The sequence below is a fragment of the Oreochromis aureus genome, linkage group 4 (assembly GCF_013358895.1).
Source record: "Oreochromis aureus strain Israel breed Guangdong linkage group 4, ZZ_aureus, whole genome shotgun sequence".
Lineage (NCBI taxonomy): Eukaryota > Metazoa > Chordata > Actinopteri > Cichliformes > Cichlidae > Oreochromis > Oreochromis aureus.
The window spans coordinates 28,707,948-28,720,359 of record NC_052945.1 but is presented as its reverse complement, the minus strand read 5'-3'; positions in this window follow the sequence as shown (position 1 = coordinate 28,720,359).

Below are 12,412 nucleotides of genomic sequence, written 5' to 3'. Positions count from 1 at the left end.
AGGGACCAGACAGACTGGCCGTCAAATAATCACACAGATTGAGCGCAGATGAAATGGTCTCGGTGGAGACTCAGCTGAGACGCGAACTGTACCGGCTGAAGAAGGCAATGAGGGTTAGCTGGGGCCCTTTTGTCCACCAGACTGTTTCATAACTGCTGAGGGTCATCACCACAGAGCACTTTATTTCTGGGGGTGAGAGCGCAGTGAGTGAGACGTGGACAAACAGCTCTTCAGCTGGTAATTAGAGAGGGAATAACAATATCCTTTGTGAGGAGCTATTCGGGGAAGGGAGAGAGAGGGAGGACAGAGGCTGCTCTCCGTGTACCCTTGTTGTCGTTCTCATTTAACAGGGTTGGGTCTCTGCCTGTGTTTGAGCCTTTAGGCTGGCCCTCAGCTGGCAAAGCAGCATCACCCACCGTTGTTGACTAACTGAGTGCCAAACATTCATTTCCATCATTTAGGGCTTCTTTGATTTGATACACTGACCGATTTCTCCCGGGGTGGCAGACGCTCTAAGCAGTCCTGCAGCTGCATGAAATTTTGGAAAGAGAAAGGGTGAGGGGGTTGAGAAGCTTTCTAAAAACTCTTGGTCTATGTTGTGCACAAAAGCCGTTTTTAACAGAGGGTGCTACAGTGGCCAAGGGGGCACCAGAAAGGCTGCGCTAATAGCTCAAGTAGCTGGACTGAAAATTGCATTTGTGAGTTCATGAAAACATACCCAGATAACTGGACAAAGACGTGAAGTAAACAGGAAAACGTGACTGCAGAAATCGACAACAATCAGTGTTTCCCATCAACCCGAGTGCATGAAAGCCAGTCAGCAAATGAGCAGAGTTGAGCTATAATTGAGGATGCACTCACAAACAGTTTTTATTATCAGCTTGATGGCATGTGCAAAGAGCAAACCATAATTACAATTAATATTGGCTGTGACCACCAACATCACCAGATCTCCTCAGTACACTCGCACACAGTGTTCCTGTGGCTTTAGTCTGTCTCTTTGTGTGATCTCAGCCTGACTCCATGGTGCTGTTGCAGACTGATCACTGCTCTCCCTGATAATCAGACTGATCCCAGGTGATACTGCGTCATCAGAACCAATAAAGCTTTTGCACAACACTGTAGCACATGTGCAAATTTAACCAAGGCAAAAAAAACCAAAGCACTGAAATGCTGGCTGTGTGGGAGGTATACCATACCAATATCCACTCCTCTGTACCTAATAGTGTCTAATTGTCTTAACTGTGAACACAGTGTCCACAGAATAAATTTCAATCAATCTAAACCCGGTCACTTAAATGAAATGTTACTATAAGGGCTTTTTCCTCCCACTGTGCTGCGTCATCTCCTCTTTTAACAACACTCGAAGAGCTGTTTTCTCATTATTACTTGATATACTGTTTCAGCAGCTCAACAGTTTCCCGCCTCCTTTGTTGCTTTTTTCGTTTCATAATGTGCCAAATGTGCTCAGTGAGTGGCAGGTCTGGGCATATTTGGACTCTTTTTTTCGCTGTTGGAATGTCATTTGGCACCGTCTTAGGAAGCAGGCAAGAGAAAAGATGTCATCTGGAGGGCAGCATCTGAGTAGGATTAATGGTGCCTTCGCAGATTCTCAAACGACCCGTGCCATGTGCTCCCATAACTGTCACAGATGCTGGCTTTTGAACCGTGCAATAAAAGATTTTCAAAACAAATTTCAGGTTTTGGGGTACTTAGACTTCAGTCCACCTTTAAATGAGCTCAGACCCAGAGAATCAAGAGGTTTCTGGACCTTGTGTATATAATGATGTTGTATTCATATGATGGAAGTTCAACTTGTGTGCCAGTAGTTAGCCATCTGTCACTTTGTGACTACTTACCCCATAGCAGGGTTTGGTTGTCATGATGTGGAGTTTATAGGCTGTTCCTATAGTTATCAGTGGGGTTTCAGTAAAAAATGGCGATTAATAAATGTAAATAGAGACATCAGTTACTTTAGAAATAAGTTTAATCAATATGTTTTATGCTCCTTGTATTTATCCCATGAGTTTAAACATGTTTTTTTGTCTTTTTCACAAGTTTCAGTCAAAATGTGATGTCGACAGAATTCACCACTGTCCTCTAATGTGGCGGTAACGAGCCATGTGACAACCAACCTCAGCCAAGTGGAAAATAGGAACCCTGTGGTTTATATGAAGACAACATCAGGATATCATTATGTTGTAAACATGGGGAAATCATTCAAAGCTCCTTCATTATTTAGGAAAAAATGATCTCGCATTATATTCTCAGTGAGGCATCGTTTATAATAATTTGAACCGTTTAAATGGTAGAATGAACCGCTGCTCGGTGCTGCTTCTAACAAAAGGTCAAATTCAGTGACCTTTTAGTTGACAGAAATGTCACTGGTCAAATACCAAATTCTTGTTTTTGTTGGTTTTTTTTTTTTTTTTTTTTAAATAATTAAGTTGGCATTTTTTGCTAACAGGACACATTTCAAATGTCACCAGGAGTCCAGTGTTTGGCAGATGGATAAAGACAGAATCACACTATGATTCATTTATTCATTACATTAGGAGTTACATTTCAAAGCACCTGTCACCTTGTGTCCTCCAAAACTTTTTCATTTATATACTTGAAATGCTTGCTAGATGATCATAAATGAACAGAAATCAAAAGAGAAATCTTGAAACTGGAATATATTTTATGATTTATTTGAAGTCAGTGATTCAGCACAGCATTACAATAATTTTCTGTCTCACGAGAAACACTCGAGCGACCTGATATTTTACAGTTTTTACAATCCGCTGTCACACAGGCTTGTTTTAAACTTAAAAGGCAACTTTATGATGATTTTAAAAAAAAGAAAGAAACTCAGAATACAAGGACAAATTATCAGAGTTCTACTTGTTAGTCACAGAACATCGACATAGCTCTAATCATCGTTCTTTAAATGCATTTAACGGGTTCAAAAAATGCCACTGTCTTTGTTTTTTAATGTCTGAACTGTCTGACACATTCAGCCTCTAGCGGGCTGGTGGTCCTAAAGTAGTCCCAGTTCTCCACCCTGTGGTCATACGGCAGCAGTGCATGTGATGTATTCATGTCCATTTGTCATCATTCATTTATGGTAATGACCTCAGGTTAAGGTGAAAGACCACCTCCCAGCTTCACAAAGTAAAGTTGAGATGAGTTGAATGAAGCATCAAAGTTGAGGCCAACCATTTCTGATCTCTTCCGGGCGTTGCTGCCGACATCGTTACAGGGTGAAGGCAGTGAGTCCGGGTCTCTGATGAGGCCATCTTTAGTTGCCGTTCGGTCTCGATCTTCGCTCCTGTATTTTTTTCCCCAGGTTCATAGTCAGGGTGGTGACGGCATAAGTGGTCATGATCATCATGGTGCTCCCCACGAACTGTGATGAAGCTCCCCGTTTGGTCACAAACCTCCACCCACGCCTCTGCAGATGAGCATCTGCTGCCTCCATGGTCTGAGAGATGGGCTCCATACTGCAGCTGCTGTTCAGACACAACGAAAAGCTCCTTTAACTCCCGGGAAGCAGAAGAATTCAAATCTTGGTGCTTCTGTTTCTCCGATTGATGGACTGTCTTTCTTGTGGCAGCTCAGCACACCTGCTTACCTTCTTTCAAACATGCTTCTTTATGTACTCTACCTTGTTTGCACACGTCAAATCCTCAGAGTGAGCTCGGTGCCAGAGTACGTCAACAGCACCTGTTGAGACAGAATTAACAAGGTCTGATGCCTGCAGAGCAAGCTGTCCAGACAGGGCTCAATAACAGAACACTGAAGTCAATCAGTCTGACCTTCTCTGTATTTTTGGACCAAGGACAGCACCGAGCAGGGAATACAAGCTTTTATGAGCAAGATCCAGATTTGTCCAAATGTGGTGTATTCATTAAGAAGCCATCAGTAAACAACCATCTACTCTGCACCAAATTAATCCTTAAAAAGTCAATTGTGGTCTTTTAACACTTCAATGGTCATAATTTGTTGTTCTCTTGCACTCCACTTACATCCAGAACCCTGAATGATTTGTGGTTTTCTTCCTACAGTATCGTAATCTAGTTACTTTGCATAATATAATGATCAATCCCATCAACCTGATAATGGAATATGCTGGTGATGGTGCAGTATAAAGGACCTTTTTTTGCACATTATGCAACAAGTTGTAACATTTTCTCCACGCTGATACTTCACGAGTATAATGGCAACATTTTTTAAATACAAATCTAAACTCTCATCTACTGTACATGGTGTAATCTGTACCATCATTTCCAACCCATCAAACACATTGAAGTCTCCATAATCCACTTTCCACACTGAGAAAATATTGATTGCATTCAAATGCATGTCACCTAACAGCAGCTGTAGGTTTTTCTTGTATGCAGATTTCATGTATTCTGGAAAACACTACTGAAAAAAATGAAAGGGACACATGTTAATCAGAGCACAGCATCAAGTCAGTTAAACGTCTGGTTGATTGTTGATATTAACTGGTCAGTTTAAGTAGCAGAGGAGTTTGTTAATCAGTTGCTGTGGTGTTAATGGAAAAAACAACAGGTGCACTCGAGGAGCAATAGTGAGAGACCCCCCAAATAGGAATGGTTTTACAGGTGGAGGACCTGGAGGACCTTTTGCGCACCTCATCTTTTCACGACTTTCAGAGTCACTACTGGTCGCATGAGGACATACCTGGACCCTACAGAAGTCACACACGTAGTCCAACTCCTCCAGGATGGCACATTGATACGTGCCACTGCCAGAAGGTTTGCTGTGTCTCCCAGCACAGTCTAAAGAGCATAGAGGAGATTCCAAAAGAGAGGCAGTTGCTCTAGGAGAGCCGGACAGAAGGTCCTTAACCCATCAGCAAGACTGGTATCTGCTGCTTTGTGCAGGGACGAACAGGATGTGCGCTGCCAGAGCTACAAAATAACCTCCAGCAGGACACTAGTGTAAATGTCTCTGAACAATCAGAAGCAGACTTAATAATGGTGGCGCGACATCCTCTATTTGGCGTTTGTCATAGAATAACAGAATTGGCAGATCCGTCATTGCAGCCCTGTGTTTGTGAACACACAGAGCATCTTGAATTCAGCCCACTGTAGGCTGATCATTTTCATTTCCATTGGGCACCATGGCATCCTTTCATTCCTAACACTTTACCCAGTCTGTGTAAATATCCAGCATACATTTTTTTTCCCCCCATTGAAACCTGAACCTGATCTAATTTGCTCCTTTTGTTTTTTTTAAGCTCTATATAAAAAATATGTGAGCAAGTTCACGCTACAAATGTGCAGCTGTATATACCATACACAAGATGACATGAATAATTTGTTACACACTGAAATGGCTGAGTGTGAGATCCCAGCTGGTTCTATAAGTTATGTTCTGTTGTTTTTGCTCTCGTTGCACATTTTTCATCAGTTTTCATGTGTCTCACTTTGTCACTTACCCTTGTCTTTTGTCTCAGGCCCACCTCCTCCCTGCTCTCCTGTGTGATTACCTTCCCCATCCTAATGTGTTTCACCTGTGTCTAATTGTCTCCCCTGTGTATTTAAACTGCGTTTTGCCTCAGTTCTGCGCCACATCTATCACGTTCACAGTGGCCCGGCATTCTTCTTGTGACAGTCTGTGTGTGTTTTTGACCCAGTTCAGTCTCCTGGTTTTTGCTCTGCCTGCTCCTTTGTTTGTTCTGCATGCTCGGTTGGATTGATTACTCCTGTGCCGAACCACAGTTAAGACTTTGAACTTTTACCTCTTCTCTGACACTCTGAAGCTCATCGCTCAATACATGGAGGAGGTCCTTGTTTTGTAGGTGTCACTGAATTCTCTCTCCAGCCCATTCATGTGTTAAAGGAAGAGGCAAAGTGTTTTTTTCCCTTGTTTGTCTTTTCTATTAGAACTTCAGAAAACATCATTTCATTTGAAAAATACAAAAAAGGTAACAATTCTGTTTGCATCTATTTTTTGTATGTAAATGTCATCACTAATGAGGGAAATATGGTAATATTGATTCTAGTACCACACATCTAAGCACAGCAGTTATGAACTCTGTCCATTACTTGGAGATACTTATAGGTAAAGACTAAATAGTCAGTACAGTTGGTAATAACTGCTAAGTGCTTATGAGGATAAACACTACATCTGATATTGTTAGAGGGACTGAAGCTCATGCTGAATTTACTCACATGGATCTTTTAGAAAATATTTAAAAAATCACTCGTGGCATTTTATAATATTAAAATGTCATATTTCACAAATATAATGTACTTTTTTTTAAAAGTGAAGCTTTTTAAAAATGTTCCTGGGTGTGCACATCTCAGAAGAGCTCTCCTGGTCAAAAAACACTGCATCACTGGTCAGCAATGCCCAACAGCGACTCTACTTCCTCTGCAAACTGAGGAGAGCAAGAGCTTCAACCCCTATTATGAGCACCTTCTACAGAGGCACCATTGAGTGTATCCTCATCAGCTGCATCACTGTGTGGTATGGCTCCTGCACTGGGTCCTGCCAAAAAAGGTTACAACAGGTAGTGAGAGCAGCGGAGGGTATCGTGGGTACTTCTCTTCCCTCCCTCCAGGAGATCTACTGCACCCGCCTCATCCAGAAAGCCCTCTGCATCACAGGTGACTCCACTCATCCGTCCAACAGCTTCTTCAGTTTGCTGCCATCAGGAAGGAGACTGAAGAGCCTCCGGGCCAGAACAAGCAGACTGAAAGACAGCTTCGTCCATCAGGTTGTCAGGATGCTGAATTCACTCCCTGCTCTCACACACATGATCTCCAGACCTGCACTCACCTCTTCCCTCTGAGCCCCCCAAACATACAAACTCTGACCCACCACAACTGCCCTTTCACTGACTGCCTCACTCCCACTGCACACAAACCCTGCCCACAATCACTATGTTGGACACTGCTGTTTAAATAATGTATAGTATTGTATTGTGCATAGAGACCAGGGGTGTCAACCTCATTTTACATCCTGGATCACGTCCCAGTTTGATCTTCAGAGGGCCGGATCAGTGAAATTCCACTTTTTGTTATTGTGACGAAGTTTATTTACACATTTAATTACTTACACATCTAATCCTTTAATAAGTTCAATAGTAGATACTTTAATACTTTGATGTAGTATGAATGGCTGTGAGGGAAGTCTTCATCCATAGGAAAAGTTGTAAAACAAAAATGAATTACATCCTTCGTGTGTTCCAAAGCCATCCAGGTGGCCAAATCAGTCTTTCCAGGGCCCATGCCTTATGTTTGACATCCCCGACAAAGATTCTTCCTCTATCTAGAGTTATGAGCAGATATGTTGATATGAAGCAACATATTTGAAGGGTCAAACTTTTGACCCAAACTAAAGGGTTTGAATGCCTCCATGTCCACAGCTTTGGGAAAATCTATCACAGACATTGGGTCAGATTCATGTCTGTATTACAAGCGCAGGCTCTACAGCTGTAGATGGATGGCTATAGAAACTCCTGACAAACAGCACTGTTTATCCCATTATTCTGCTTCTGAAATGACACCTCAGTGCGAGCAGATCAATAGACAAGACAAAGCATTCCCCTTTAACTTTTTTTTTTTTTGCCGCAGTTCTGGCCTCACGCCTCTTTGCAGCATCTAATCGCTCCACTTCAAGTTTTCGACATGATTATTTTAAACTTTCACGTTATAATCCACTGCTCATGTCATTGTTTTTAAAGATCTCAACTTTCTGGGAATTTTAGTGTATGTCATTAACCGCGATTTCTTAAAAAATGGACTGCAAACAGGTGGAGAACATGTAAAGGTCCCAGGTTCAAACAGCAGATGTTAGTCTGAGCACAAAGTCGCATCTGTGCACTGTGTTTTGGATGTTACTATATATTCTTGCACGACTCTTTGCGTCACTGTAATAGGCTTAGCTGTGTGTGGGTGTGTGGTTGTGTTTTCGTGTGTGTAAGTAGGTCTGTTCATCAACTGTCTGAGGGACTAAAATCACTAGCTGGGTCTGTGCCAGTACTGCTTTGAAGCCCAATTACCCTTCATATTGTATCAAACCCACACGCACGCATGAACACACGCATGCGCGCATGCACTCACGCACACAATGCCTTAACTTTGATCAAGTCATCATCTCGCAAAAAAACCCAAAACACATTACTCTGATAACATCTTCTTTTCTTCTGTTTTCTGTCGCTTTGTTAACAGTTCTGTCTTTCTGGTGCTTCAGCTAAGTCCTCATGATAACACCTGATAACACAACAAAGTTACTCCAGTTTCTCCTCTCTTCTCCTCTCGGTTTATCTCCCTGCTCAACTGATACCGTACAAAAGAGACAGCCAGCTCTTTCTCAGCATCATTCTGTTACAATGCCCTTCAAAGAAGTACTTTAATAATCCAAATTAAACTGGAACAGAAGCCTGCACAGTCTATTCAAATCAAACAACATCTTAGCTTGTTAATTATACACAGTGGTCTAGTTTGCATCTTAATCACTAACTAGTGTTTTTTAATAAGTTCAAGACCAAAACATAACAATTTGATATGGAGTTCCACACAGTTCAATTCTGGGTCCTCCTTCATTCATTTTGTATATGCTTCCTAGTCCAGAATATTTAGTAATTTCTGAATATCAGTTTTGTCTTATGGAGAGATTATTGACTTTTATATATCATTTTGCTATTAAAGAAAGAAGAATAAACATTTAGTGCACTGAGCGGATTCAGTGAAATCGGTGATGCCATTAAAGGAGATGTTTATATGTAAAATATGAATACTCTTTATAATAGAAGTTTATTATTTAGAGTTTGTGTAGGTCATGAACCTTTTAAAGCTGCCTACTGGTGTAATTGATCTATAAATACATTGTTCACATCCGGGTATTAGATTTCTGGACACCTATATGTACATCTGTGCACTACTTAGGCATTAAGTAAAGGTGTTTGTTAATTTGCTTGTTTGTGTGCTGTGATTATGAATGGGCCTGTCCTCTCACTGAGTGTGTTTGTCCAAAGCACAAGCATGTGATGTGGTACTGATGTGGGTTTAGGGATGTCCTGCTGTGCAGAGCCTTTAGACTGCCAGCTGGAGAAGCGCCTTCTGATTCAGAATGAGACACTGAGACCATCAGGATTACCCACAATGCCTGCTGCCACCGTCTAGCCTCTAATTGGTGACGTCTGTCCGTGGGTGTGTAATTAAAGCACGGAGCATAAAGAGAGAGGAAGTAAAGATGGAAAGATAAAAAGAGGAAAACAGAATGGGATAAATACTTTTATCCTCCGTGACAGCTGTTCCACATATGGCACATTTGTAAATTGGGGGGGGAAATGGGAAATTAACAGAAAGAATTTCAACTTTTCCAAACAGGAACACGAGACAATAAATGACTTAAGACTATTTACACCAACATCAGACAACTTTGCTTTAATTTGATCTAATTAAACTATGTGTGTGGGTGTGGGTGTGGGTGCGGGTGCGTGTGTGTGTGTGTGTGTGTGTGTGTGTGTGTGTGCGTGCCCTTAATGTGACCCTGTGATCGTCTTACAGATTAAGTTGTGCCTCTGGTGCTCAGTCTAATTCATTTGATGCACAGGATGACGTGTTCTTTTGAATGAGTGTGAAAATAGACCCAAACCTTTGCTCTGACTTCCTGTTGACCTAGATAAAAATTGTTTCCCAAAAGGATCAGTCGAATAAATAAATAAACAAGTAAAAGTAAAATAATCGATTAAAAAAGGCAATCAGGAAATTGTTTTAAACAATTCAATTCAGTGCAATTCAGTTTTATTTATACAGTGCCAAACAACACACCATAACAACAACAGTCGCCTTAAGGCGCTTTATATTGTAAGGTAGACCCTACAATAATGCATACAGATAAGTGTGTGACCAATCTTCCCTACTTTTTTTTGTAATTCAGTGGAAATCCTTTCTCGTTTTCTTCTTTGGCATGTTGCATGATTACTTGCAATGTCTTGGCATTAAATACACCAAAGGGAACCTTTGCAAGCACACAGAGCACCATGAAACACAGAGCGGAGGTGAAGATGGCTCGGTTGCACTGCCTCGTTTGACCACAAGGAGTCATGCTGGTGATTTAAAGTAGAGTGAGAGGGGGACATTACCGCAATGAAATAATGGAGTTTCACATTACTGCTGTGTACTAATGTTGTAGAATTGCTGGGGGTGGCCCAGTTAACAAATAATAACAGTCAGGCTGATATCTGTTTCAGCATCCACACACATACTTTGATTTTTTTAAACAATCCTGTAGCTGATGTTTCTTTTTCTGTTTGTATTTCTCATACCTAAACTGATTCATTTATCCATGGGAGATATTGTAAAATGTTGGCACATTTATATCATAAATAATGTCATTAATTATGGTTTTCAGTCTTTTTCTATCCATAAAGGATTAAGCTGACTGTTATGCGGATTATTGCTGACATTGATCTGTGTCAGTTGAGCTGTTTTCATTGACAGTCTCGACATAAAGTATCTGCCTCGAGGCTTCTGGAGCTGTAAGTCTTCCAACTGTAAGATTGTTACATTAAAAAAGAGAGAGAGAGAGAGAGAGAGAGAGATACAATGGAGTGCTTACATATATCTCCAAACAACTTTCCATTATCCTTGCCCCAGCAATGGGCCAATTCCTGTCTAAGATTATGAAAGATTGTTGTGTAATATGTAGTAATATATGACTGGGGTCATAAAAGACCCCACTATAGGTTACTTGAAGCGTAACCGAGTGCAGTACAACATAAAAACCAAAAACATCTATCAAATCTAAAATGTGTGACAAAAATGAGCCTGGTGCAGTGACAAACTGCAGCTGTATTTTTTTATTTTTTGAATAATGCTGCTGCTGGATGAGGGAGGGGGTTGTGGAAAGGCTCACTGTTCCCATCTGTCCACATCCTTTTTGTGTGTTTGTAATGTCGATTTGTGTGTGTGTGTGTGTGTGTGTGTGTGTGTGTGTGTGTGTGTGTGTGTGTGTGTGTGTGTGTGTGTGTGTGTGTGTGTGTGTGTGTGTGTGTGTGTGTGTAACATATACAGTCACCATGTGTGCTTTTACTTCCTTGGGGCAGGAAAAGAAACATCACTCATAACTCACATCACTGAATCACTGCGATGCTTTCTGAGTTCTGAGTCTCGGTGGTGTCACCTTCGGGGAAAGCGAGGGCATTTGGTTTGGTCTGTGATGGGAAGGGTTTTAAGAAAAATGTCATGGGTCTTATTTTATCTTACTTTAATTTATTTAATAGTTTTTAAAATTTTATCTCTGTATTTGTATTTATTATTATTATTTTATATATATACATAGTGTATGTACAGTATGTACATACACTATGTATGTTTTTTCCAGTGGATTAGAGGGTTTGTTCCCTGCACCTTCTGGTTGGGGAATGGGTCCTGACTGTCATCTGCACTTATGGGCCAAATGGCCTTCTTGGAGTCCCTGGGTGCGGTGCTTGAGGGTGCTCCAACTCGGGAGTCTGTTGTCTTACTGGGAAACTTCAGTGGGCAATGACAGTGAGACCTGGAAGGGCGTGACTGGGAGGAAAGGTCTGCCAAATCTGGACCCAAGCGGTATTATGTTACTGGACTTCTGTGCAAACCACAGTTTGTCCATAACAAACACCATGTTCAAACATAAGGGTGCATATGTATATGAATATAATGCTGGACACACCTGGAGTGCAATGAGGGTGCACTGGGAATGCCTGGCAGAATCCCCCATCTGCGAGATTTCAGCTCCCACCTCCGGCAGAGCTTCAACGGCATTCTGAGGAAGACTGGGGACATTGAGTCTGAATGGACTGTGTTCTGCACCTCCATTGCTGAAGCTGCGGCACTGAGCTGCGGCCTGTCGTGGTGGTAACCCCCGAACCAGATGATGGACACCAGAGGTGAAGGGAACTGTCAGGGCTTTGGGACTTCGAAGGCAGCTGATAGGTACTGACAGGCCAAGTGGAACGTGGCTCCTGTAGTGGCTGAATAAAAAACTCGGGTGTGTGGCAAACTGTCAGGCGACTCAGGAGGGCAAAGTGGTGCTCTACCTGCATGATTCTGTTCATAACTTTTATAGACAGAATATCTAGGTGTAGCCAAGTGGGGGTGGCTTCCTCTCAGGGGGTCTCAGAATCTCATCTCTGCTTTTCGCAGATGATGTTGTTCTGATTGCAAACCCAGCACACACTGGAGAGATTATGTCTCTTAGCTGGCCTGTGAAAGCCTTGGTGTTCCCCCGGACAAGCTGGAGGAGATGGCCGAGGAGAGGGAGGTCTGGGCTCCCTGGATGGATGCATAGAATTAATTATTTTCTTGTTTGTTATTTCTAATTTAATGTGTCTTAAAAAATGCTTTAGCAGCCTAAAGGCCATGTTCTACCCAAACAGCTCAAAAATATTTGTTTTTTTCACAACAGC